Consider the following 5,913-nt stretch of genomic DNA (forward strand, 5'->3'; position numbering starts at 1 on the left):
ATATTTTTGATTGATTTGAGAAAAAGAGATGATAAAATAAAGGTTCTAACTTACATCAGAACACTGAAAGTCATTTTTCCTTACATATCAAATGCTTATGGTCTTTAATGGACCATTAAAAAGGTTTTATCTCATCTCTTTGCATAAGCAAGAAGGAAACTTTTCATAGCAAAACCATTTTATTCCTTGTCTACTTAAATCAGATATCTTATTTGTTCGTCGATTAGGGCCATTCAATTGCAATAAAGACTCTAAATCAGAGGTTGACAAAATAGGCAAGTATCTGATTATGTTTCTGGACTTATTCAATGGCTAATCAAAACTATAATCTTTACTTGATTATGTGTAAGAGGGGTAACGCTTCAGTTTTCTATCAGTTAATCATGAAATAAAAAAAAATCCATTAAAATACTTCATAGCCTTTATACCACCTGCCCACAGGTACAGTAATTACTGAAAGGCAAAAAGAAGAGTGGGGAGAAAGATTATTTCTAAGACAATTTTAGTTTTAATACTTACTTAAATTATGGCTGCATGATTGTCGAGACAGAGATCTACAGAGTAAATGAAAGAGTTTTGGTGGAAGATGACAGTTAAGTTTAAAAGTAAGAAACATAGATAGTTGTGTTTATCATCTGACTGTGGTGGTGCTCTCACCTCTGATTTCCATGTACTTAATTGGGGAACTGGACATTCATGGGATGAGCCTTTTGACCAAACAAAAACAAAAACAGTGCACCCCCCCCCGCCAACAAAAATAAAAAATCTTGTTCTTTGGATAACAGCTATTGTATCGTTTTGGGTGGATTCGTGTAAATATTTATTTATGTATTTATTTGAGAGAAAGAAATAGCTTGAGTCGGGGGTTGAGGGGCAGAGGCAGAGGTAGAGAGACAGTCTCCAGCAGATTCCCAGCTGAGTTCTGAGCCTGATGAGGGGCTCAATCTCATGACCCTGAGATCACGACCTGAGCTGAAATCAAGATTCTGATGCTTGGCCCACTGAGCCACCCAGGCACATTTTATTGAAGGTTTTTGAACAGTGCATGTACAGCTTCCAAAAAGCATGTATGTATATATTCGTCCTTTCATTCATTCAACAGATATTTATTGAAGATTTATAAGTATTGATATATGCATAAGTATATATGTATATACACATGTCATACCATGTATTATATATGAAACACATATGTGTGTATGTGCATGTATTACATATGTAGTATGTACATATATGTACATGTAATATATTATAATTATAGGATACATGTGTGTGCATTCATACACACATATGTTCCCTAGGATAACCAGAAACTACTAAAAATGATTTTCAGTTAGATTATCTGCACACCAAAGATTTTTTAGGGAGACAGCTTAAATAATTTTTTTCTCTATTTTATTTTTTCAATCTTATCATTTTATTTACTTATTTTTCTTTCTCCAAATTTTTATTTAAATTCCAGTTAGTTAGCATACAGTGTAGTGTTAGTTTCAGATGTAGAATTTAGTGATTCATCACTTACATACTTACCTTCCTTTCTTTTTTCCCCTGTCTCTCCTCCTTTCATTTCCAAATTTCCCAATGATACATGATATAATAGACGTTATTGTCTAATTTACAGAATATGCCTCTACTTTTTCATTTTAAATATGAGTTTAAAAAATATTTGCTATAATAGGGATATCATAGTGGTTCTGGATCCAGAATATCTAAGTACAACTTCCTAGCTGATGAACAAGTTTTTCTGAGTCTTTGTGACTCAGTTTCCTTGTCTGCAAAATAGAGATAATAATAGCACTGATTCTGAAGGGTTGTGAAGACTAATGAGTCTTTTTTCCAGTGCTACCCAGGGAGGGGTCTGTACGGCATTGTTGCATTGTTTTGCGTTTCCGTCGTAACTTAAAGGGAAACTTGCACAATGTCTGGAGCCCTTGATGTCCTACAAATGAAAGAGGAGGATGTTCTCAAATGCCTTGCAGCAGTAACCCCCTTAGGTGGCACCATCCTTGATTTCCAAATGGAACAGTACATTTACAAAAGGAAAGATGATGGCATCTACACCATATATCTGAAGAGAACCAGGGAGAAGCTTCTGTTGGCAGCTCCAGCCATTGTTGCACTGAAAACCCAGATGATGTCAGTGTCATATCATCCAAGGATACTGGCCAGCGAGCTGTGCTGAAGTTTGCTGCTGCTACTAGAACCACTCCTATTGCTGGCCACTTTATTCCTGGAACCTTTACTAACCAGATCCAGGCAGCCTTCCTGGAGTGGGGACTCTGGTGGTTCCTGATCCCAGAGCTGACCACCAGCCTCTCACAGAGGTGTCCTATGTTAACATGCCTACCATTGCTGTGTAACATACTGTCCTCTGTGCTATGTGGACATTGCCATCCCTTGCAACAACAAGGAAGCTCACTCAGTGGGTCTGATGTGGTGGATGCTGGCCTGGGAAGTTCTGCACATGTGTGGCACCACCCATGGGAGGTCATGCCTGATTTCTACTTCTACGGAGATCCTGAAGAAATTGAAAAGGAAGAGCAGGCTGCTGCTGAAAAGGCTGTGACCAAGGAGGAATTTCAGGGTGAAATGGATTACTCCAGCTCCTGAATTCACTGCTATACAACCTGAAGTCACAGACTGGTCTGAAAGTATGTAGGTGTCCTCTATGCCTACTCAGCTGTTCCCTACTGAAGACTGGAGTGCCCAGCTGGCCACTGAAGACTGGTTGGTCTGCAGCTCCCACTCCTCATGCCCCTGAATGGGTAGGAATAACCACTGAGTGGTCTTCAGGTGCTCTTCCATAGAAACAAACAAAATGGAAATAAGGTTGATGGAAAATAAACAGTTTCTAAAAACAAAACAAACAACAACAAAACATATATAAAGTGACTAGAACAGAAACTAAGGGCTCAGTGCACCAATACATGTTAGCTATTTCTATTTTCCTTCTAATCTCTCTTGTTAAAGATCTTTTTTTGTTGTCATTTTAAACTGTGTAATTTGGGTTCAAATTTATTAATTGTTCTAGTGAATTTCTGTTTCGTTTTTACCTGCTCTGTATTTTTTCCTTTGGAAAAATTCTGTCTTAAAAGAGCCAGTTTTCCTACTTATAAATTCATCTAATTATCACTTTGCCTAAAATAAAACCCCCTTGAGAGTTTTTATATTCATTTAATAGCTCCTAAGTTTTGCCATATTTTGAAGTATATACAATCTTTTAAATTAATGTACCTAAATATTTACTATGACAAATAGCTGTAGAAAATTTAAAAAAAAATCACATTTATAGCATTTTGTGCTTTAGGAGACTGTCTTATATCCCTTTGGTGATTCTTCTTATTTTTGTCCATTTTCATGACTTAAAAACACTTTTTCCTAAAAAAACATTGCATTAATATAGCATATTTCTAATATTAACTACCTATTATGTGAAATATTTCATATAAAATATATAGTTTCTAAGATGCTTGAGTTACATAATTTATTATATAGCTTTCACAAAATAAGTCAAAATAGAGTATTACAACTCTCTTTGAAGCACTAGTGCAATTTAGTCTATAAATCTGAGCATAAATACTCTCTCTAAATTATTGCACATTATAATCCCGTATTATTTTATGAATTAGAGATCTTTTTAAAAATCCAAGTTTAATGAAATTGTAATCCATTTCAAACTTCTTTGATATCTTTGATTAATGTCAATTTCTCACTAAACAAAGGCTAGTATTTGGTTGATTTCTAAGTATTTAATGTATACACCAGACATACAGAACATAGAAAATTAGCATTAATTTTCAAAAACTAATCACAGAAGATAGAATATGAAATATGTTTTACAAAACTGTCAGATTTGATAGGCACTTGTTATTAGAAACAGATTTTTGAGATGGGTTTCTTGAAACACTGATAAAAATTCAGTTTTCAATATTGAATAAAATATTAAAATATGCCCCACAAGAATGTACACAATGCCACCATTCATGTAATGCTGGAAAGTAATGATTTTGTGCATTTGTAGTAAGTATTCATATTGGAAGTCCCTTAATAAAAATATACTATAAAATTTCCTCAGATAACATAAAGATGACAGGAAAAATACTGGTCTCCAAAATGACCACAAAAAAGACATTGAATTTAAGAAGAGTTATGTGTTAGACAATGAGACGTAGTTTAGCTTTTAGAACAGTTTATTTTGAGAGCTATGCTTAGAAATAGACTTTTTCAAAACCAAATATTCAAAGAATGTTTTACTGAAATTTGTTTGTGACCAATTCAGGTATTCATTAGAAGGTGAGATCCTTGAGGATAGGATTTTTGTCTGTTTTGTGCCCTAATATTTTTCCAGCACCCAGAAGAGGATCTGAAGCATAGCAACGGCTCATAGACATTTATTGAATGAATGAATACATGAAATTATTAATAATCATATTGACATTTTTTCAGGCCAAACTTATTGGAGCAAACTTAAATGCAATAGAACTTTGGGATCTCGACGATACGGTGGTCTGAATATTAATGCTGATCCAAAAAAATGCATGAGGAAAACTTTGATCCTGTCCTTCATTAATCCCTGAGCAGATGCAGGATATATTCCAGTTAGGTTTGTGTCCTTGTAAGGTGAGATTTTTATGAAAATGCTGTCTTATAAACCCTACCTCTACTGTTAAGGCATAGGGGTTGGTTTTAAACTAACAACACAAAAGAAGTCCAGGGGCTAGAGAAGAAACTCGTTGCCCCTTGTAGCTGTCAAAGTCTAAATGAGAGAATTAACCTTTAAAGAAGATTTATTATACTTTAAGCATCCATTCTTCCACATAGTCTTAAGCCTATTCCTTTATTAATTACGCCAGCATAGAGCTAACCCCTGTAACTGTGAACTAGCTTCATCTCTTTGGTAGAATTGGGGTTTATCATGATGACATTGGCTTATATCTAAGAGTACTACAAGAAATGGCCCTAAAATATTGTAACTGTGTTTTTGGTATGTTTGTTATTGCTAAGTATTTTATTATATTGTATGAGGGGATTTTGTTTCAGTTTTCATGTCAGGACTAGCTGCTTTTATCTAATGGACCCTATAAATTGCTTGATGGATCAGCTGCCATGATTGCATTTTTATGTTCTCTGTTAGCTTAGAGATAAACTCCTAGACCACCTATTGCAATGCAATTATTTTGATCTCACTGTATACCTGTGTGTGTTTGTGTGTGTGTGTGTGTGTGTGTGTGGTTTTGGCATTAGCTTTACCTCCAGCAACATTTTATGCCTTGTCCTTATTTTGCTTTCTTCTTTCTTAAATACATTAAATTATATTATTTTAATAAAATATACCTGTCCTTATAAAGCAAATTTAATCAATTTTAAAGAAGGTGGGATTATCAATTATAGATTAATCAGTAAAAACAAATTAAACAATTTTATTTTACAAATTAGGAATGAAGTAAATTAAGAGAAATGATTGGGTTATAAATGGCTTTGCAAATGGCAAGATGATTTCATCATTATTAAAAAGCACCAAATACACTATGAAGAATAGCTCTTCAAAATATAATATCCTATGGGGAAAGAACTTTAAAATACCTCTTAATTTTATTTGCAGTTAAAACCTATTCTGATAATGAAGGTAAGTGTAGAGAGGAAGGAAAGGCAATGCCAAAGAAATAAATGAATAAATAGATGGATAGCATCAATATAAGAAAGAGATAAAGATCTTTGAGGACTTTTAGCTGCCCAGTATGTGATCCTCAGTGCATTCTGAGATCTTGGATATCCCTAGGGTATAAATGATGTCAGAATCAGGCATCCCAGGAACACTTTCCAGGTTGATGGGGAAGATGGTTTTTGTTTTGTTTTTTAAAAAGATTTTATTTATTTATTTATTTATTTATTTATTTATTTATTTATTTATTT

General features: G+C 34.1%; 1 pseudogene; it reads left to right on the forward strand.

Annotated features, from left to right (window-relative positions):
- Window positions 1–1,380: 1,380 nt before the first annotated feature.
- Window positions 1,381–3,429, forward strand: LOC118011837 (annotated as a pseudogene).
- Window positions 3,430–5,913: the final 2,484 nt, after the last annotated feature.

Source organism: Mirounga leonina, unplaced genomic scaffold (genome assembly GCF_011800145.1).
Source record: "Mirounga leonina isolate KUSES-001 unplaced genomic scaffold, KU_Mleo_1.0 Mir_151, whole genome shotgun sequence".
Lineage (NCBI taxonomy): Eukaryota > Metazoa > Chordata > Mammalia > Carnivora > Phocidae > Mirounga > Mirounga leonina.